Below are 23,316 nucleotides of genomic sequence, written 5' to 3'. Positions count from 1 at the left end.
TAAGGGTGAAAAGTGGCTTATGTCAATTTTGAGCGTTTCAGAGCGAGACAAGCGTCTTTTTGCATTGTACAATAGCATAAGCTGTATTTGTCTGAAAAAAGGTTTTTCACTGAGGTTTCTTAGCCTGAACAGGTTGAATTTGGATCTTCTTGATGGCAAACAAGGTTTTTCCTGCACTTTCATTCATTAAAGGTGCAAACTGGCTTATGTCAATTTTGAGCGTTTCAGAGCGAGACAAGCGTCTTTTTGCATTGTACAATAGCATAAGCTGTATTTGTCTGAAAAAAGGTTTTTCACTGAGGTTTTTTAGCCTGAACAGGTTGAATTTGGATCTTCTTGATGGCAAACAAGGTTTTTCCTGCACTTTCATTCATTAAAGGTGCAAACTGGCTTATGTCAATTTTGAGCGTTTCAGAGCGAGACAAGCGTCTTTTTGCATTGTACAATAGCATAAGCTGTATTGGACTGAAAAAAGGTTTTTCGAGTAAGTTTTCTAGCCTGAACTGGTTGAATTTGGATCTTCTTGATGGCAAACAAGGTTTTTCCTACACTTTCATTCATTAAAGGTGCAAAGTGGCTTATGTCAATTTTGAGCGTTTCAGAGCGAGAGAAGCGTCTTTTTGCATTGTGTAATAGCATAAGCTGTATTGGACTGAAAAAAGGTTTTTCACTGAGGTTTCCTAGCCTGAACTGGTTGAATTTGGGTCTTCTTGATGGCAAACAAGGTTTTTCCTGCACTTTCATTCATTAAAGGTGCAAACTGGCTTATGTCAATTTTGAGCGTTTCAGAGCGAGAGAAGCGTCTTTTTGCATTGTACAATAGCATAAGCTGTATTGGACTGAAAAAAGGTTTTTCACTGAGGTTTCCTAGCCTGAACTGGTTGAATTTGGGTCTTCTTGATGGCTAACAAGGTTTTTCCTGCACTTTCATTCATTAAAGGTGCAAAGTGGCTTATGTCAATTTTGAGCGTTTCAGAGCGAGACAAGCGTCTTTTTGCATTGTGTAATAGCATAAGCTGTATTGGACTGAAAAAAGGTTTTTCGAGTAAGTTTTCTAGCCTGAACTGGTTGAATTTGGATCTTCTTGATGGCAAACAAGCTTTTTCCTGCACTTTCATTCATTAAAGGTGCAAACTGGCTTATGTCAATTTTGAGCGTTTCAGAGCGAGAGAAGCGTCTTTTTGTATTGTGTAATAGCATAAGCTGTATTTGTCTGAAAAAAGGTTTTACACTGAGGTTTTTTAGCCTGAACAGGTTGAATTTGGATCTTCTTGATGGCAAACAAGGTTTTTCCTGTGCTTTCATTCATTAAGGGTGAAAAGTGGCTTATGTCAATTTTGAGCGTTTCAGAGCGAGAGAAGCGTCTTTTTGCATTGTACAATAGCATAAGCTGTATTTGTCTGAAAAAAGGTTTTTCACTGAGGTTTCTTAGCCTGAACAGGTTGAATTTGGATCTTCTTGATGGCAAACAAGGTTTTTCCTGCACTTTCATTCATTAAAGGTGCAAAGTGGCTTATTTCAATTTTGAGCGTTTCAGAGCGAGAGAAGCGTCTTTTTGCATTGTACAATAGCATAAGCTGTATTTGTCTGAAAAAAAGTTTTTCACTGAGGTTTCTTAGCCTGAACAGGTTGAATTTGGATCTTCTTGATGGCAAACAAGGTTTTTCCTGCACTTTCATTCATTAAAGGTGCAAACTGGCTTATGTCAATTTTGAGCGTTTCAGAGCGAGACAAGCGTCTTTTTGCATTGTGTAATAGCATAAGCTGTATTGGACTGAAAAAAGGTTTTTCGAGTAAGTTTTCTAGCCTGAACTGGTTGAATTTGGATCTTCTTGATGGCAAACAAGCTTTTTCCTGCACTTTCATTCATTAAGGGTGAAAAGTGGCTTATGTCAATTTTGAGCGTTTCAGAGCGAGACAAGCGTCTTTTTGCATTGTACAATAGCATAAGCTGTATTTGTCTGAAAAAAGGTTTTTCACTGAGGTTTTTTAGCCTGAACAGGTTGAATTTGGATCTTCTTGATGGCAAACAAGGTTTTTCCTGTGCTTTCATTCATTAAGGGTGAAAAGTGGCTTATGTCAATTTTGAGCGTTTCAGAGCGAGAGAAGCGTCTTTTTGCATTGTACAATAGCATAAGCTGTATTTGTCTGAAAAAAAGTTTTTCACTGAGGTTTCTTAGCCTGAACAGGTTGAATTTGGATCTTCTTGATGGCAAACAAGGTTTTTCCTGCACTTTCATTCATTAAAGGTGCAAACTGGCTTATGTCAATTTTGAGCGTTTCAGAGCGAGAGAAGCGTCTTTTTGCATTGTGTAATAGCATAAGCTGTATTGGACTGAAAAAAGGTTTTTCGAGTAAGTTTGCTAGCCTGAACTGGTTGAATTTGGATCTTCTTGATGGCAAACAAGGTTTTTCCTGCACTTTCATTCATTAAAGGTGCAAACTGGCTTATGTCAATTTTGAGCGTTTCAGAGCGAGAGAAGCGTCTTTTTGCATTGTGTAATAGCATAAGCTGTATTGGACTGAAAAAAGGTTTTTCACTGAGGTTTCCTAGCCTGAACTGGTTGAATCTGGGTCTTCTTGATGGCAAACAAGCTTTTTCCTGCACTTTCATTCATTAAAGGTGCAAACTGGCTTATGTCAATTTTGAGCGTTTCAGAGCGAGACAAGCGTATTTTTGCATTGTACAATAGCATAAGCTGTATTTGTCTGAAAAAAAGTTTTTCACTGAGGTTTCTTAGCCTGAACAGGTTGAATTTGGATCTTCTTGATGGCAAACAAGGTTTTTCCTGCACTTTCATTCATTAAAGGTGCAAAGTGGCTTATGTCAATTTTGAGCGTTTCAGAGCGAGACAAGCGTCTTTTTGCATTGTGTAATAGCATAAGCTGTATTGGACTGAAAAAAGGTTTTTCGAGTAAGTTTTCTAGCCTGAACTGGTTGAATTTGGATCTTCTTGATGGCAAACAAGCTTTTTCCTGCACTTTCATTCATTAAGGGTGAAAAGTGGCTTATGTCAATTTTGAGCGTTTCAGAGCGAGACAAGCGTCTTTTTGCATTGTACAATAGCATAAGCTGTATTTGTCTGAAAAAAGGTTTTTCACTGAGGTTTCTTAGCCTGAACAGGTTGAATTTGGATCTTCTTGATGGCAAACAAGGTTTTTCCTGAACTTTCATTCATTAAAGGTGCAAACTGGCTTATGTCAATTTTGAGCGTTTCAGAGCGAGACAAGCGTCTTTTTGCATTGTGTAATAGCATAAGCTGTATTGGACTGAAAAAAGGTTTTTCGAGTAAGTTTTCTAGCTTGAACTGGTTGAATTTGGGTCTTCTTGATGGCAAACAAGGTTTTTCCTGCACTTTCATTCATTAAAGGTGCAAACTGGCTTATGTCAATTTTGAGCGTTTCAGAGCGAGAGAAGCGTCTTTTTGCATTGTGTAATAGCATAAGCTGTATTGTACTGAAAAAAGGTTTTTCGAGTAAGTTTGCTAGCCTGAACTGGTTGAATTTGGATCTTCTTGATGGCAAACAAGCTTTTTCCTGCACTTTCATTCATTAAGGGTGAAAAGTGGCTTATGTCAATTTTGAGCGTTTCAGAGCGAGAGAAGCGTCTTTTTGCATTGTGTAATAGCATAAGCTGTATTGGACTGAAAAAAGGTTTTTCACTGAGATTTCCTAGCCTGAACTGGTTGAATTTGGGTCTTCTTGATGGCAAACAAGATTTTTCCTCCACTTTCATTCATTAAAGGTGCAAACTGGCTTATGTCAATTTTGAGCGTTTCAGAGCGAGACAAGCGTCTTTTTGCCTTGTGTAATAGCATAAGCTGTATTGGACTGAAAAAAGGTTTTTCGAGTAAGTTTGCTAGCCTGAACTGGTTGAATTTGGATCTTCTTGATGGCAAACAAGGTTTTTCCTGCACTTTCATTCATTAAAGGTGCAAACTGGCTTATGTCAATTTTGAGCGTTTCAGAGCGAGAGAAGCGTCTTTTTGCATTGTGTAATAGCATAAGCTGTATTGGACTGAAAAAAGGTTTTTCACTGAGGTTTCCTAGCCTGAACTGGTTGAATCTGGGTCTTCTTGATGGCAAACAAGGTTTTTCCTCCACTTTCATTCATTAAAGGTGCAAACTGGCTTATGTCAATTTTGAGCGTTTCAGAGCGAGACAAGCGTCTTTTTGCATTGTGTAATAGCATAAGCTGTATTGGACTGAAAAAAGGTTTTTCGAGTAAGTTTGCTAGCCTGAACTGGTTGAATTTGGATCTTCTTGATGGCAAACAAGCTTTTTCCTGCACTTTCATTCATTAAGGGTGAAAAGTGGCTTATGTCAATTTTGAGCGTTTCAGAGCGAGAGAAGCGTCTTTTTGCATTGTGTAATAGCATAAGCTGTATTTGACTGAAAAAAGGTTTTTCACTGAGGTTTCCTAGCCTGAACTGGTTGAATTTGGGTCTTCTTGATGGCAAACAAGGTTTTTCCTGCACTTTCATTCATTAAAGGTGCAAACTGGCTTATGTCAATTTTGAGCGTTTCAGAGCGAGACAAGCGTCTTTTTGCATTGTGTAATAGCATAAGCTGTATTGGACTGAAAAAAGGTTTTTCGAGTAAGTTTTCTAGCCTGAACTGGTTGAATTTGGATCTTCTTGATGGCAAACAAGGTTTTTCCTGAACTTTCATTCATTAAAGGTGCAAACTGGCTTATGTCAATTTTGAGCGTTTCAGAGCGAGAGAAGCGTCTTTTTGCATTGTGTAATAGCATAAGCTGTATTTGTCTGAAAAAAGGTTTTTCACTGAGGTTTCTTAGCCTGAACAGGTTGAATTTGGATCTTCTTGATGGCAAACAAGGTTTTTCCTGCACTTTCATTCATTAAAGGTGCAAAGTGGCTTATGTCAATTTTGAGCGTTTCAGAGCGAGACAAGCGTCTTTTTGCATTGTGTAATAGCATAAGCTGTATTGGACTGAAAAAAGGTTTTTCGAGTAAGTTTTCTAGCCTGAACTGGTTGAATTTGGATCTTCTTGATGGCAAACAAGGTTTTTCCTGTGCTTTCATTCATTAAGGGTGAAAAGTGGCTTATGTCAATTTTGAGCGTTTCAGAGCGAGAGAAGCGTCTTTTTGCATTGTACAATAGCATAAGCTGTATTTGTGTGAAAAAAAGTTTTTCACTGAGGTTTCTTAGCCTGAACAGGTTGAATTTGGATCTTCTTGATGGCAAACAAGGTTTTTCCTGTGCTTTCATTCATTAAGGGTGAAAAGTGGCTTATGTCAATTTTGAGCGTTTCAGAGCGAGAGAAGCGTCTTTTTGCATTGTACAATAGCATAAGCTGTATTTGTCTGAAAAAAAGTTTTTCACTGAGGTGTCTTAGCCTGAACAGGTTGAATTTGGATCTTCTTGATGGCAAACAAGGTTTTTCCTGCACTTTCATTCATTAAAGGTGCAAAGTGGCTTATGTCAATTTTGAGCGTTTCAGAGCGAGACAAGCGTCTTTTTGCATTGTGTAATAGCATAAGCTGTATTGGACTGAAAAAAGGTTTTTCGAGTAAGTTTTCTAGCCTGAACTGGTTGAATTTGGATCTTCTTGATGGCTAACAAGGTTTTTCCTGCACTTTCATTCATTAAAGGTGCAAAGTGGCTTATGTCAATTTTGAGCGTTTCAGAGCGAGACAAGCGTCTTTTTGCATTGTGTAATAGCATAAGCTGTATTGGACTGAAAAAAGGTTTTTCGAGTAAGTTTTCTAGCCTGAACTGGTTGAATTTGGATCTTCTTGATGGCAAACAAGGTTTTTCCTGCACTTTCATTCATTAAAGGTGCAAACTGGCTTATGTCAATTTTGAGCGTTTCAGAGCGAGACAAGCGTCTTTTTGCATTGTGTAATAGCATAAGCTGTATTGGACTGAAAAAAGGTTTTTCACTGAGGTTTCCTAGCCTGAACTGGTTGAATTTGGGTCTTCTTGATGGCAAACAAGGTTTTTCCTGCACTTTCATTCATTAAAGGTGCAAACTGGCTTATGTCAATTTTGAGCGTTTCAGAGCGAGAGAAGCGTCTTTTTGCATTGTACAATAGCATAAGCTGTATTTGTCTGAAAAAAAGTTTTTCACTGAGGTGTCTTAGCCTGAACAGGTTGAATTTGGATCTTCTTGATGGCAAACAAGGTTTTTCCTGTGCTTTCATTCATTAAGGGTGAAAAGTGGCTTATGTCAATTTTGAGCGTTTCAGAGCGAGACAAGCGTCTTTTTGCATTGTGTAATAGCATAAGCTGTATTGGACTGAAAAAAGGTTTTTCGAGTAAGTTTTCTAGCCTGAACTGGTTGAATTTGGATCTTCTTGATGGCAAACAAGCTTTTTCCTGCACTTTCATTCATTAAGGGTGAAAAGTGGCTTATGTCAATTTTGAGCGTTTCAGAGCGAGAGAAGCGTCTTTTTGCATTGTACAATAGCATAAGCTGTATTTGTCTGAAAAAAGGTTTTTCACTGAGGTTTCTTAGCCTGAACAGGTTGAATTTGGATCTTCTTGATGGCAAACAAGGTTTTTCCTGCACTTTCATTCATTAAAGGTGCAAACTGGCTTATGTCAATTTTGAGCGTTTCAGAGCGAGACAAGCGTCTTTTTGCATTGTGTAATAGCATAAGCTGTATTGGACTGAAAAAAGGTTTTTCACTGAGGTTTCCTAGCCTGAACTGGTTGAATTTGGGTCTTCTTGATGGCTAACAAGGTTTTTCCTGCACTTTCATTCATTAAAGGTGCAAAGTGGCTTATGTCAATTTTGAGCGTTTCAGAGCGAGACAAGCGTCTTTTTGCATTGTGTAATAGCATAAGCTGTATTGGACTGAAAAAAGGTTTTTCACTGAGGTTTCCTAGCCTGAACTGGTTGAATTTGGGTCTTCTTGATGGCAAACAAGGTTTTTCCTGCACTTTCATTCATTAAAGGTGCAAAGTGGCTTATGTCAATTTTGAGCGTTTCAGAGCGAGACAAGCGTCTTTTTGCATTGTGTAATAGCATAAGCTGTATTGGACTGAAAAAAGGTTTTTCGAGTAAGTTTTCTAGCCTGAACTGGTTGAATTTGGATCTTCTTGATGGCAAACAAGGTTTTTCCTGCACTTTCATTTATTAAAGGTGCAAACTGGCTTATGTCAATTTTGAGCGTTTCAGAGCGAGAGAAGCGTCTTTTTGCATTGTGTAATAGCATAAGCTGTATTGGACTGAAAAAAGGTTTTTCACTGAGGTTTCCTAGCCTGAACTGGTTGAATTTGGGTCTTCTTGATGGCAAACAAGGTTTTTCCTGCACTTTCATTCATTAAAGGTGCAAACTGGCTTATGTCAATTTTGAGCGTTTCAGAGCGAGACAAGCGTCTTTTTGCATTGTGTAATAGCATAAGCTGTATTGGACTGAAAAAAGGTTTTTCACTGAGATTTCCTAGCCTGAACTGGTTGAATTTGGGTCTTCTTGATGGCAAACAAGATTTTTCCTGCACTTTCATTCATTAAAGGTGCAAACTGGCTTATGTCAATTTTGAGCGTTTCAGAGCGAGACAAGCGTCTTTTTGCCTTGTGTAATAGCATAAGCTGTATTGGACTGAAAAAAGGTTTTTCACTGAGGTTTCCTAGCCTGAACTGGTTGAATCTGGGTCTTCTTGATGGCAAACAAGGTTTTTCCTGCACTTTCATTCATTAAAGGTGCAAACTGGCTTATGTCAATTTTGAGCGTTTCAGAGCGAGACAAGCATCTTTTTGCATTGTGTAATAGCATAAGCTGTATTGGACTGAAAAAAGGTTTTTCGAGTAAGTTTGCTAGCCTGAACTGGTTGAATTTGGATCTTCTTGATGGCTAACAAGGTTTTTCCTGCACTTTCATTCATTAAAGGTGCAAACTGGCTTATGTCAATTTTGAGCGTTTCAGAGCGAGACAAGCGTCTTTTTGCATTGTGTAATAGCATAAGCTGTATTGGACTGAAAAAAGGTTTTTCACTGAGGTTTCCTAGCCTGAACTGGTTGAATTTGGGTCTTCTTGATGGCAAACAAGGTTTTTCCTGCACTTTCATTCATTAAAGGTGCAAACTGGCTTATGTCAATTTTGAGCGTTTCAGAGCGAGAGAAGCGTCTTTTTGCATTGTACAATAGCATAAGCTGTATTGGACTGAAAAAAGGTTTTTCGAGTAAGTTTTCTAGCTTGAACTGGTTGAATGTGGGTCTTCTTGATGGCAAACAAGGTTTTTCCTGCACTTTCATTCATTAAAGGTGCAAACTGGCTTATGTCAATTTTGAGCGTTTCAGAGCGAGACAAGCGTCTTTTTGCATTGTGTAATAGCATAAGCTGTATTGGACTGAAAAAAGGTTTTTCGAGTAAGTTTTCTAGCCTGAACTGGTTGAATTTGGATCTTCTTGATGGCAAACAAGGTTTTTCCTGCACTTTCATTCATTAAAGGTGCAAACTGGCTTATGTCAATTTTGAGCGTTTCAGAGCGAGACAAGCGTCTTTTTGCATTGTGTAATAGCATAAGCTGTATTGGACTGAAAAAAGGTTTTTCACTGAGGTTTCCTAGCCTGAACTGGTTGAATTTGGGTCTTCTTGATGGCAAACAAGGTTTTTCCTGCACTTTCATTCATTAAAGGTGCAAACTGGCTTATGTCAATTTTGAGCGTTTCAGAGCGAGAGAAGCGTCTTTTTGCATTGTACAATAGCATAAGCTGTATTTGTCTGAAAAAAAAGTTTTTCACTGAGGTTTCTTAGCCTGAACAGGTTGAATTTGGATCTTCTTGATGGCAAACAAGGTTTTTCCTGCACTTTCATTCATTAAAGGTGCAAAGTGGCTTATGTCAATTTTGAGCGTTTCAGAGAGAGACAAGCGTCTTTTTGCATTGTGTAATAGCATAAGCTGTATTGGACTGAAAAAAGGTTTTTCGAGTAAGTTTTCTAGCCTGAACTGGTTGAATTTGGATCTTCTTGATGGCAAACAAGCTTTTTCCTGCACTTTCATTCATTAAGGGTGAAAAGTGGCTTATGTCAATTTTGAGCGTTTCAGAGCGAGAGAAGCGTCTTTTTGCATTGTACAATAGCATAAGCTGTATTTGTCTGAAAAAAGGTTTTTCACTGAGGTTTCTTAGCCTGAACAGGTTGAATTTGGATCTTCTTGATGGCAAACAAGGTTTTTCCTGCACTTTCATTCATTAAAGGTGCAAACTGGCTTATGTCAATTTTGAGCGTTTCAGAGCGAGACAAGCGTCTTTTTGCATTGTGTAATAGCATAAGCTGTATTGGACTGAAAAAAGTTTTTCACTGATGTTTCCTAGCCTGAACTGGTTGAATTTGGGTCTTCTTGATGGCAAACAAGGTTTGTCTTGCACTTTCATTCATTAAAGGTGCAAACTGGCTTATGTCAATTTTGAGCGTTTCAGAGCGAGACAAGCGTCTTTTTGCATTGTGTAATAGCATAAGCTGTATTGGACTGAAAAAAGGTTTTTCGAGTAAGTTTTCTAGCCTGAACTGGTTGAATTTGGATCTTCTTGATGGCAAACAAGGTTTTTCCTGCACTTTCATTCATTAAAGGTGCAAACTGGCTTATGTCAATTTTGAGCGTTTCAGAGCGAGACAAGCGTCTTTTTGCATTGTGTAATAGCATAAGCTGTATTGGACTGAAAAAAGGTTTTTCACTGAGGTTTCCTAGCCTGAACTGGTTGAATTTGGGTCTTCTTGATGGCAAACAAGGTTTTTCCTGCACTTTCATTCATTAAAGGTGCAAAGTGGCTTATGTCAATTTTGAGCGTTTCAGAGCGAGACAAGCGTCTTTTTGCATTGTGTAATAGCATAAGCTGTATTGGACTGAAAAAAGGTTTTTCGAGTAAGTTTTCTAGCCTGAACTGGTTGAATTTGGATCTTCTTGATGGCAAACAAGGTTTTTCCTGCACTTTCATTCATTAAAGGTGCAAAGTGGCTTATGTCAATTTTGAGCGTTTCAGAGCGAGACAAGCGTCTTTTTGCATTGTGTAATAGCATAAGCTGTATTGGACTGAAAAAAGTTTTTCACTGAGGTTTCCTAGCCTGAACTGGTTGAATTTGGGTCTTCTTGATGGCAAACAAGGTTTGTCTTGCACTTTCATTCATTAAAGGTGCAAAGTGGCTTATGTCAATTTTGAGCGTTTCAGAGCGAGACAAGCGTCTTTTTGCATTGTGTAATAGCATAAGCTGTATTGGACTGAAAAAAGGTTTTTCGAGTAAGTTTTCTAGCCTGAACTGGTTGAATTTGGATCTTCTTGATGGCAAACAAGGTTTTTCCATATGAAATATGATCAAATTTGAAACAGAAATATCATATTTTATAGTTCATTTCCAGCAGCAGACCAGCAGGTCCTGCAGCATGTGACCTCGTGCTCTCTACAAATCCATCTGTTACACTTGGTGCAGGTGGGTAGAAGACCTCTATTTTAGAATTGTGCACAACCAGCACTCACCTCTACTTCTGGTCGAGCTGGTGGCAGCAGGGGCAATGGCGGTGTCGGTGGTTTCTGCTAGGGCAGCAACAGTGGTTTGTAACTTCACCACCATGGCAGCAGCATGTCGGTCATCGAATCGGAGGCTGGCGCTTATCATTTGAAATCGTTTGTGGGACATGGTGGCCCTGAAGACTGGTCTCCCACAGACCTTTGGACCGGTACATACCTGCCAGGATGAGAAGTCGAATATTATGGGCATCCATATCACTCCATCCTGACACTGTACGCCTCCGTGTAAGGTTTGTCATTTGCAAAATCAGCTGGATCATGTCAGGAGTGAAGAAAGGGTCAAAAGAGGATGACACATCATGGATTCTTGATATGGCATATCTCGTGGGCCCTGGCATCATGCAGGTTAGCCTGAATGTAGCGCAGCGTCTCGGCATGAGATGGAGACTAGACTTGCCTGTTATTCGCTGTCCACTCACTGTAAGGATCGGCAGATTCCCCAGTGTCTTCTCCACTTTCAGAGGAACTCACAGAAGTGGGCTCCAGTGAGCATTCTGTGTCAGACTCCCCCTCGAGATTGTGTCTTCTGCAGATGAGTCCTGCAGCTCGCTGGCAGATAAAGGCTGCAGGTCTTTCTCCTTCTCTGCTCACTAATGAAATGACCCCTCAGCCAAGCTGCATGTTTATCTTTGGTTGTGGGAAGCAGCCAGGTGCATAAACACAGTGACAGTTGTTTTTGTTTTTGTTTTGGAGTACAGCAAAGGCAAGAGGCCATGTTTTTACTCAAGCGGCTCTTCAAAGACACATGAAAGACATCTTTCAAAAAATGCCATTTTTTCACCATTAAAAGATCAATGCGTGGTTACAGATTCACACACACTCTCTCTCTCTCTCACACACACACACACACGCACAGGCGCGCAAACACACACACACACACACACACAAGAAAACTCTTGGGGTCGGCTAATAGTCACAGCGCTGCATAATATAAATGGCAAAAAGTACAAGTGAAACCATGTTTGACGTGAGCCAGTTTTCACCATATATGAATTGAAACACAGGTGAAATGTTCTTTGACATGAACAAGATCCAAATTCAACCAGTTCAGGCTAGGAGAACTCAGTGAAAAACCCTTTTTCAGTCAAATACAACTTTAGTTGCTGCACAGTGCAAAAAGAGGCTTCTATCGCTCTGAAACGCTAAAAATTGACATGAGTGAGTGTTCACCATAAATGAATTAAAAGACAGGTGAGACCATGTTTGCCATGAAATAGATCCAAATTCAGCAAGTCCAGGCTAGGAAACTTGTTTGAAAATCCTTTTTTCAGTAAAATTCAGCTTTCTCTACTGCACAGTGCAAAAAGACGCTTCTATAGCTCTGAAACGCTCAAAATTGACATAAGCCAGTTTGCACCTTTAATGAATGAAAGTGCAGGAAAAACCTTGTTTGCCATCAAGAAGATCCAAATTCGACCAGTTCAGGCTAGGAAACCTCAGTGAAAAACCTTTTTTCAGTCCAATACAGCTTATGCTATTACACAATGCAAAAAGAGCTTGTCTCGCTCTGAAACGCTCAAAATTGACATGAGCCAGTTTGCACCTTTAATGAATGAAAGTGCAGGAAAAACCTTGTTTGCCATCAAGAAGATCCAAATTCAACCAGTTCAGGCTAGGAAACCTCAGTGAAAAACCTTTTTTCAGTCCAATACAGCTTATGCTATTACACAATGCAAAAAGACGCTTGTCTCGCTCTGAAACGCTCAAAATTGACATAAGCCAGTTTGCACCTTTAATGAATGAAAGTGCAGGAAAAACCTTGTTTGCCATCAAGAAGATCCAAATTCAACCAGTTCAGGCTAGGAAACCTCAGTGAAAAACCTTTTTTCAGTCCAATACAGCTTATGCTATTACACAATGCAAAAAGACGCTTGTCTCGCTCTGAAACGCTAAAAATTGACATGAGTGAGTGTTCACCATAAATGAATTAAAGGACCGGTGAGACCATGTTTGCATGAAATAGATCCAAATTCAGCAGGTCCAGGCTAGGAAATTTGTTTGAAAATCCTTTTTTCAGTAAAATTCAGCTTTCTCTACTGCACAGTGCAAAAAGACGCTTCTATCGCTCTGAAACGCTCAAAATTGACATAAGCCAGTTTGCACCTTTAATGAATGAAAGTGCAGGAAAAAGCTTGTTTGCCATCAAGAAGATCCAAATTCAACCAGTTCAGGCTAGGAAACCTCAGTGAAAAACCTTTTTATAGTGAAATACAACTTTAGTTACTGCACAGTGCAAAAAGAGGCTTCTATCGCTCTGAAACGCTCAAAATTGACATAAGCCAGTTTACACCTTTAATGAATGAAAGTGCAGGAAAAACCTTGTTTGCCATCAAGAAGATCCAAATTCAACCAGTTCAGGCTAGGAAACCTCAGTGAAAAACCTTTTTTCAGTCCAATACAGCTTATGCTATTACACAATGCAAAAAGAGCTTGTCTCGCTCTGAAACGCTCAAAATTGACATGAGCCAGTTTGCACCTTTAATGAATGAAAGTGCAGGAAAAACCTTGTTTGCCATCAAGGAGATCCAAATTCAACCAGTTCAGGCTAGGAAACCTCAGTGAAAAACCTTTTTATAGTGAAATACAACTTTAGTTACTGCACAGTGCAAAAAGAGGCTTTTATCGCTCTGAAACGCTCAAAATTGACATGAGTGAGTGTTCACCATAAATGAATTAAAAGACAGGTGAGACCATGTTTGCCATGAAATAGATCCAAATTCAGCAAGTCCAGGCTAGGAAACTTGTTTGAAAATCCTTTTTTCAGTAAAATTCAGCTTTCTCTACTGCACAGTGCAAAAAGACGCTCCTATCGCTCTGAAACGCTCAAAATTGACATAAGCCAGTTTGCACCTTTAATGAATGAAAGTGCAGGAAAAACCTTGTTTGCCATCAAGAAGATCCAAATTCAACCAGTTCAGGCTAGTAAACTTGCTTGAAAATCCCTTTTTCAGTGAAATACAGCTTACTCTACTGCAGAGTGCCAAAACTTGCTCCTATCGCTCTGAAACGCTCAAAATTGACATAAGCCAGTTTTCACCTCTAATGAATGAAAGTACAGGAAAAACCTTGTTTGCCATCAAGAAGATCCAAATTCAACCAGTTCAGGCTAGGAAACCTCAGTGAAAAACCTTTTTATAGTGAAATACAACTTTAGTTACTGCACACTGCAAAAAGAGGCTTCTATCGCTCTGAAACGCTCAAAATTGAGATGAGTGAGTGTTCACCATAAATGAATTAAAAGACAGGTGAGACCATGTTTGCCATGAAATAGATCCAAATTCAGCAAGTCCAGGCTAGGAAACTTGTTTGAAAATCCTTTTTTCAGTAAAATTCAGCTTTCTCTACTGCACAGTGCAAAAAGACGCTCCTATCGCTCTGAAACGCTCAAAATTGACATAAGCCAGTTTGCACCTTTAATGAATGAAAGTGCAGGAAAAACCTTGTTTGCCATCAAGAAGATCCAAATTCAACCAGTTCAGGCTAGTAAACTTGCTTGAAAATCCCTTTTTCAGTGAAATACAGCTTACTCTGCTGCAGAGTGCCAAAACTAGCTCCTATCGCTCTGATACGCTCAAAATTGACATAAGCCAGTTTTCACCTCTAATGAATGAAAGTACAGGAAAAACCTTGTTTGCCATCAAGAAGATCCAAATTCAACCAGTTCAGGCTAGGAAACCTCAGTGAAAAACCTTTTTTCAGTCCAATACAGCTTATGCTATTACACAATGCAAAAAGACGCTTGTCTCGCTCTGAAACGCTCAAAATTGACATAAGCCAGTTTGCACCTTTAATGAATGAAAGTGCAGGAAAAACCTTGTTTGCCATCAAGAAGATCCAAATTCAACCAGTTCAGGCTAGTAAACTTGCTTGAAAATCCCTTTTTCAGTGAAATACAGCTTACTCTACTGCAGAGTGCCAAAACTAGCTCCTATCGCTCTGATACGCTCAAAATTGACATAAGCCAGTTTTCACCTCTAATGAATGAAAGTACAGGAAAAACCTTGTTTGCCATCAAGAAGATCCAAATTCAACCAGTTCAGGCTAGGAAACCTCAGTGAAAAACCTTTTTTCAGTCCAATACAGCTTATGCTATTACACAATGCAAAAAGACGCTTGTCTCGCTCTGAAACGCTCAAAATTGACATAAGCCAGTTTGCACCTTTAATGAATGAAAGTGCAGGAAAAACCTTGTTTGCCATCAAGAAGATCCAAATTCAACCAGTTCAGGCTAGTAAACTTGCTTGAAAATCCCTTTTTCAGTGAAATACAGCTTACTCTACTGCAGAGTGCCAAAACGTGCTCCAATCGCTCTGAAACGCTCAAAATTGACATAAGCCAGTTTGCACCTTTAATGAATGAAAGTGCAGGAAAAACCTTGTTTGCCATCAAGAAGATCCAAATTCAACCAGTTCAGGCTAGTAAACTTGCTTGAAAATCCCTTTTTCAGTGAAATACAGCTTACTCTGCTGCAGAGTGCCAAAACTAGCTCCTATCGCTCTGATACGCTCAAAATTGACATAAGCCAGTTTTCACCTCTAATGAATGAAAGTACAGGAAAAACCTTGTTTGCCATCAAGAAGATCCAAATTCAACCAGTTCAGGCTAGGAAACCTCAGTGAAAAACCTTTTTTCAGTCCAATACAGCTTATGCTATTACACAATGCAAAAAGACGCTTGTCTCGCTCTGAAACGCTCAAAATTGACATAAGCCAGTTTGCACCTTTAATGAATGAAAGTGCAGGAAAAACCTTGTTTGCCATCAAGAAGATCCAAATTCAACCAGTTCAGGCTAGTAAACTTGCTTGAAAATCCCTTTTTCAGTGAAATACAGCTTACTCTACTGCAGAGTGCCAAAACTAGCTCCTATCGCTCTGATACGCTCAAAATTGACATAAGCCAGTTTTCACCTCTAATGAATGAAAGTACAGGAAAAACCTTGTTTGCCATCAAGAAGATCCAAATTCAACCAGTTCAGGCTAGGAAACCTCAGTGAAAAACCTTTTTTCAGTCCAATACAGCTTATGCTATTACACAATGCAAAAAGACGCTTGTCTCGCTCTGAAACGCTCAAAATTGACATAAGCCAGTTTGCACCTTTAATGAATGAAAGTGCAGGAAAAACCTTGTTTGCCATCAAGAAGATCCAAATTCAACCAGTTCAGGCTAGTAAACTTGCTTGAAAATCCCTTTTTCAGTGAAATACAGCTTACTCTACTGCAGAGTGCCAAAACGTGCTCCAATCGCTCTGAAACGCTCAAAATTGACATAAGCCAGTTTTCACCTTTAATGAATGAAAGTGCAGGAAAAGCCTTGTTTGCCATCAAGAAGATCCAAATTCAACCAGTTCAGGCTAGGAAACCTCAGTGAAAAACCTTTTTATAGTGAAATACAACTTTAGTTACTGCACAGTGCAAAAAGAGGCTTCTATCGCTCTGGAACGCTCAAAATTGACATGAGTGAGTGTTCACCATAAATGAATTAAAAGACAGGTGAGACCATGTTTGCCATGAAATAGATCCAAATTCAGCAAGTCCAGGCTAGGAAACTTGTTTGAAAATCCTTTTTTCAGTAAAATTCAGCTTTCTCTACTGCACAGTGCATAAAGACGCTTCTATCGCTCTGAAACGCTCAAAATTGACATAAGCCAGTTTGCACCTTTAATGAATGAAAGTGCAGGAAAAACCTTGTTTGCCATCAAGAAGATCCAAATTCAACCAGTTCAGGCTAGGAAACCTCAGTGAAAAACCTTTTTATAGTGAAATACAACTTTAGTTACTGCACAGTGCAAAAAGAGGCTTCTATCGCTCTGAAACGCTCAAAATTGACATGAGTGAGTGTTCAATATAAATGAATTAAAAGACAGGTGAGACCATGTTTGCCATGAAATAGATCCAAATTCAGCAAGTCTAGGCTAGGAAACTTGTTTGAAAATCCTTTTTTCAGTAAAATTCAGCTTTCTCTACTGCACAGTGCAAAAAGACGCTTCTATCGCCTCTGAAACGCTCAAAATTGACATAAGCCAGTTTGCACCTTTAATGAATGAAAGTGCAGGAAAAACCTTGTTTGCCATCAAGAAGATCCAAATTCAACCAGTTCAGGCTAGGAAACTTGCTTGAAAATCCCTTTTTCAGTGAAATACAGCTTACTCTACTGCAGAGTGCCAAAACTTGCTCCTATCGCTCTGAAACGCTCAAAATTGACATAAGCCAGTTTTCACCTCTAATGAATGAAAGTACAGGAAAAACCTCGTTTGCCATCAAGAAGATCCAAATTCAACCAGTTCAGGCTAGGAAACCTCAGTGAAAAACCTTTTTATAGTGAAATACAACTTTAGTTACTGCACAGTGCAAAAAGAGGCTTCTATCGCTCTGAAACGCTCAAAATTGACATGAGTGAGTGTTCACCATAAATGAATTAAAAGACAGGTGAGACCATGTTTGCCATGAAATAGATCCAAATTCAGCAAGTCCAGGCTAGGAAACTTGTTTGAAAATCCTTTTTTCAGTAAAATTCAGCTTTCTCTACTGCACAGTGCAAAAAGACGCTTCTATCGCTCTGAAACGCTCAAAATTGACATAAGCCAGTTTGCACCTTTAATGAATGAAAGTGCAGGAAAAACCTTGTTTGCCATCAAGAAGATCCAAATTCAACCAGTTCAGGCTAGTAAACTTGCTTGAAAATCCCTTTTTCAGTGAAATACAGCTTACTCTACTGCAGAGTGCCAAAACGTGCTCCAATCGCTCTGAAACGCTCAAAATTGACATAAGCCAGTTTTCACCTTTAATGAATGAAAGTGCAGGAAAAGCCTTGTTTGCCATCAAGAAGATCCAAATTCAACCAGTTCAGGCTAGGAAACCTCAGTGAAAAACCTTTTTATAGTGAAATACAACTTTAGTTACTGCACAGTGCAAAAAGAGGCTTCTATCGCTCTGAAACGCTCAAAATTGACATGAGTGAGTGTTCACCATAAATGAATTAAAAGACAGGTGAGACCATGTTTGCCATGAAATAGATCCAAATTCAGCAAGTCCAGGCTAGGAAACTTGTTTGAAAATCCTTTTTTCAGTAAAATTCAGCTTTCTCTACTGCACAGTGCAAAAAGACGCTTCTATCGCTCTGAAACGCTCAAAATTGACATAAGCCAGTTTGCACCTTTAATAAATGAAAGTGCAGGAAAAACCTTGTTTGCCATCAAGAAGATCCAAATTCAACCAGTTCAGGCTAGGAAACTTGCTTGAAAATCCCTTTTTCAGTGAAATACAGCTTACTCTACTGCAGAGTGCCAAAACTTGCTCCTATCGCTCTGAAACGCTCAAAATTGACATAAGCCAGTTTTCACCTCTAATGAATGAAAGTACAGGAAAAACCTTGTTTGCCATCAAGAAGATCCAAATTCAACCAGTTCAGGCTAGGAAACCTCAGTGAAAAACCTTTTTATAGTGAAATACAACTTTAGTTACTGCACAGTGCAAAAAGAGGCTTCTATCGCTCTGAAACGCTCAAAATTGACATGAGTGAGTGTTCACCATAAATGAATTAAAAGACAGGTGAGACCATGTTTGCCATGAAATAGATCCAAATTCAGCAAGTCCAGGCTAGGAAACTTGTTTGAAAATCCTTTTTTCAGTAAAATTCAGCTTTCTCTACTGCACAGTGCAAAAAGACGCTTCTATCGCTCTGAAACGCTCAAAATTGACATAAGCCAGTTTGCACCTTTAATGAATGAAAGTGCAGGAAAAACCTTGTTTGCCATCAAGAAGATCCAAATTCAACCAGTTCAGGCTAGGAAACCTCAGTGAAAAACCTTTTTATAGTGAAATACAACTTTAGTTACTGCACAGTGCAAAAAGAGGCTTCTATCGCTCTGAAACGCTCAAAATTGACATGAGTGAGTGTTCACCATAAATGAATTAAAAGACAGGTGAGACCATGTTTGCCATGAAATAGATCCAAATTCAGCAAGTCCAGGCTAGGAAACTTGTTTGAAAATCCTTTTTTCAGTAAAATTCAGCTTTCTCTACTGCACAGTGCAAAAAGACGCTTCTATCGCTCTGAAACGCTCAAAATTGACATAAGCCAGTTTGCACCTTTAATGAATGAAAGTGCAGGAAAAACCTTGTTTGCCATCAAGAAGATCCAAATTCAACCAGTTCAGGCTAGTAAACTTGCTTGAAAATCCCTTTTTCAGTGAAATACAGCTTACTCTACTGCAGAGTGCCAAAACGTGCTCCAATCGCTCTGAAACGCTCAAAATTGACATAAGCCAGTTTTCACCTTTAATGAATGAAAGTGCAGGAAAAGCCTTGTTTGCCATCAAGAAGATCCAAATTCAACCAGTTCAGGCTAGGAAACCTCAGTGAAAAACCTTTTTTCAGTCCAATACAGGTTATGCTATTACACAATGCAAAAAGACGCTTGTCTCGCTCTGAAACGCTCAAAATTGACATGAGTGAGTGTTCACCATAAATGAATTAAAAGACAGGTGAGACCATGTTTGCCATGAAATAGATCCAAATTCAGCAAGTCCAGGCTAGGAAACTTGTTTGAAAATCCTTTTTTCAGTAAAATTCAGCTTACTCTACTGCAGAGTGCCAAAACGTGCTCCAATCGCTCTGAAACGCTCAAAATTGACATAAGCCAGTTTGCACCTTTAATGAATGAAAGTGCAGGAAAAACCTTGTTTGCCATCAAGAAGATCCAAATTCAACCAGTTCAGGCTAGTAAACTTGCTTGAAAATCCCTTTTTCAGTGAAATACAGCTTACTCTACTGCAGAGTGCCAAAACTTGCTCCTATCGCTCTGAAACGCTCAAAATTGACATAAGCCAGTTTTCACCTCTAATGAATGAAAGTACAGGAAAAACCTTGTTTGCCATCAAGAAGATCCAAATTCAACCAGTTCAGGCTAGGAAACCTCAGTGAAAAACCTTTTTATAGTGAAATACAACTTTAGTTACTGCACAGTGCAAAAAGAGGCTTCTATCGCTCTGAAACGCTCAAAATTGACATGAGTGAGTGTTCACCATAAATGAATTAAAAGACAGGTGAGACCATGTTTGCCATGAAATAGATCCAAATTCAGCAAGTCCAGGCTAGGAAACTTGTTTGAAAATCCTTTTTTCAGTAAAATTCAGCTTTCTCTACTGCACAGTGCAAAAAGACGCTTCTATCGCTCTGAAACGCTCAAAATTGACATAAGCCAGTTTTCACCTCTAATGAATGAAAGTACAGGAAAAACCTTGTTTGCCATCAAGAAGATCCAAATTCAACCAGTTCAGGCTAGGAAACCTCAGTGAAAAACCTTTTTATAGTGAAATACAACTTTAGTTTCTGCACAGTGCAAAAAGAGGCTTCTATCGCTCTGAAACGCTCAAAATTGACATGAGTGAGTGTTCACCATAAATAAATTAAAAGACAGGTGAGACCATGTTTGCCATGAAATAGATCCAAATTCAGCAAGTCCAGGCTAGGAAACTTGTTTGAAAAACCTTTTTTCAGTCCAATACAGCTTATGCTATTACACAATGCAAAAAGACGCTTGTCTCGCTCTGAAACGCTCAAAATTGACATAAGCCAGTTTGCACCTTTAATGAATGAAAGTGCAGGAAAAACCTTGTTTGCCATCAAGAAGATCCAAATTCAACCAGTTCAGGCTAGTAAACTTGCTTGAAAATCCCTTTTTCAGTGAAATACAGCTTACTCTACTGCAGAGTGCCAAAACGTGCTCCAATCGCTCTGAAACGCTCAAAATTGACATAAGCCAGTTTTCACCTTTAATGAATGAAAGTGCAGGAAAAGCCTTGTTTGCCATCAAGAAGATCCAAATTCAACCAGTTCAGGCTAGGAAACTTGCTTGAAAATCCCTTTTTCAGTAAAATTCAGCTTTCTCTACTGCACAGTGCAAAAAGAGGCTTCTATCGCTCTGAAACGCTCAAAATTGACATAAGCCAGTTTGCACCTTTAATGAATGAAAGTGCAGGAAAAACCTTGTTTGCCATCAAGAAGATCCAAATTCAACCAGTTCAGGCTAGGAAACTTGCTTGAAAATCCCTTTTTCAGTGAAATACAGCTTACTCTACTGCAGAGTGCCAAAACTTGCTCCTATCGCTCTGAAACGCTCAAAATTGACATAAGCCAGTTTTCACCTCTAATGAATGAAAGTACAGGAAAAACCTTGTTTGCCATCAAGAAGATCCAAATTCAACCAGTTCAGGCTAGGAAACCTCCGTGAAAAACCTTTTTATAGTGAAATACAACTTTAGTTACTGCACAGTGCAAAAAGAGGCTTCTATCGCTCTGAAACGCTCAAAATTGACATGAGTGAGTGTTCACCATAAATGAATTAAAAGACAGGTGAGACCATGTTTGCCATGAAATAGATCCAAATTCAGCAAGTCCAGGCTAGGAAACTTGTTTGAAAATCCTTTTTTCAGTAAAATTCAGCTTTCTCTACTGCACAGTGCATAAAGACGCTTCTATCGCTCTGAAACGCTCAAAATTGACATAAGCCAGTTTGCACCTTTAATGAATGAAAGTGCAGGAAAAACCTTGTTTGCCATCAAGAAGATCCAAATTCAACCAGTTCAGGCTAGGAAACTTGCTTGAAAATCCCTTTTTCAGTAATTTTCAGCTTTCTCTACTGCACAGTGCAAAAAGACGCTTCTATCGCTCTGAAACGCTCAAAATTGACATAAGCCAGTTTGCACCTTTAATGAATGAAAGTGCAGGAAAAACCTTGTTTGCCATCAAGAAGATCCAAATTCAACCAGTTCAGGCTAGGAAACCTCAGTGAAAAACCTTTTTATAGTGAAATACAACTTTAGTTACTGCACAGTGCAAAAAGAGGCTTCTATCGCTCTGAAACGCTCAAAATTGACATGAGTGAGTGTTCACCATAAATGAATTAAAAGACAGGTGAGACCATGTTTGCCATGAAATAGATCCAAATTCAGCAAGTCCAGGCTAGGAAACTTGTTTGAAAATCCTTTTTTCAGTAAAATTCAGCTTTCTCTACTGCACAGTGCAAAAAGACGCTTCTATCGCTCTGAAACGCTCAAAATTGACATAAGCCAGTTTGCACCTTTAATGAATGAAAGTGCAGGAAAAACCTTGTTTGCCATCAAGAAGATCCAAATTCAACCAGTTCAGGCTAGTAAACTTGCTTGAAAATCCCTTTTTCAGTGAAATACAGCTTACTCTACTGCAGAGTGCCAAAACTTGCTCCTATCGCTCTGAAACGCTCAAAATTGACATAAGCCAGTTTGCACCTTTAATGAATGAAAGTGCAGGAAAAACCTTGTTTGCCATCAAGAAGATCCAAATTCAACCAGTTCAGGCTAGGAAACCTCAGTGAAAAACCTTTTTATAGTGAAATACAACTTTAGTTACTGCACAGTGCAAAAAGAGGCTTCTATCGCTCTGAAACGCTCAAAATTGACATGAGTGAGTGTTCACCATAAATGAATTAAAAGACAGGTGAGACCATGTTTGCCATGAAATAGATCCAAATTCAGCAAGTCCAGGCTAGGAAACTTGTTTGAAAATCCTTTTTTCAGTAAAATTCAGCTTTCTCTACTGCACAGTGCAAAAAGACGCTTCTATCGCTCTGAAACGCTCAAAATTGACATAAGCCAGTTTGCACCTTTAATGAATGAAAGTGCAGGAAAAACCTTGTTTGCCATCAAGAAGATCCAAATTCAACCAGTTCAGGCTAGGAAACTTGCTTGAAAATCCCTTTTTCAGTGAAATACAGCTTACTCTACTGCAGAGTGCCAAAACTTGCTCCTATCGCTCTGAAACGCTCAAAATTGACATAAGCCAGTTTTCACCTCTAATGAATGAAAGTACAGGAAAAACCTTGTTTGCCATCAAGAAGATCCAAATTCAACCAGTTCAGGCTAGGAAACCTCAGTGAAAAACCTTTTTATAGTGAAATACAACTTTAGTTTCTGCACAGTGCAAAAAGAGGCTTCTATCGCTCTGAAACGCTCAAAATTGACATGAGTGAGTGTTCACCATAAATGAATTAAAAGACAGGTGAGACCATGTTTGCCATGAAATAGATCCAAATTCAGCAAGTCCAGGCTAGGAAACTTGTTTGAAAATCCTTTTTTCAGTAAAATTCAGCTTTCTCTACTGCACAGTGCAAAAAGACGCTTCTATCGCTCTGAAACGCTCAAAATTGACATAAGCCAGTTTGCACCTTTAATGAATGAAAGTGCAGGAAAAACCTTGTTTGCCATCAAGAAGATCCTAATTCAACCAGTTCAGGCTAGGAAACCTCAGTGAAAAACCTTTTTTCAGTCCAATACAGCTTATGCTATTACACAATGCAAAAAGACGCTTGTCTCGCTCTGAAACGCTCAAAATTGACATGAGTGAGTGTTCACCATAAATGAATTAAAAGACAGGTGAGACCATGTTTGCCATGAAATAGATCCAAATTCAGCAAGTCCAGGCTAGGAAACTTGTTTGAAAATCCTTTTTTCAGTAAAATTCAGCTTACTCTACTGCAGAGTGCCAAAACGTGCTCCAATCGCTCTGAAACGCTCAAAATTGACATAAGCCAGTTTGCACCTTTAATGAATGAAAGTGCAGGAAAAACCTTGTTTGCCATCAAGAAGATCCAAATTCAACCAGTTCAGGCTAGTAAACTTGCTTGAAAATCCCTTTTTCAGTGAAATACAGCTTACTCTACTGCAGAGTGCCAAAACTTGCTCCTATCGCTCTGAAACGCTCAAAATTGACATAAGCCAGTTTTCACCTCTAATGAATGAAAGTACAGGAAAAACCTTGTTTGCCATCAAGAAGATCCAAATTCAA

This window comes from Pagrus major, chromosome 21 (assembly GCF_040436345.1).
Source record: "Pagrus major chromosome 21, Pma_NU_1.0".
Classification (NCBI taxonomy): Eukaryota; Metazoa; Chordata; class Actinopteri; order Spariformes; family Sparidae; genus Pagrus; species Pagrus major.
The sequence above is the reverse complement of the archived record's forward strand: the minus strand, read 5'-3'. Positions refer to the sequence as shown.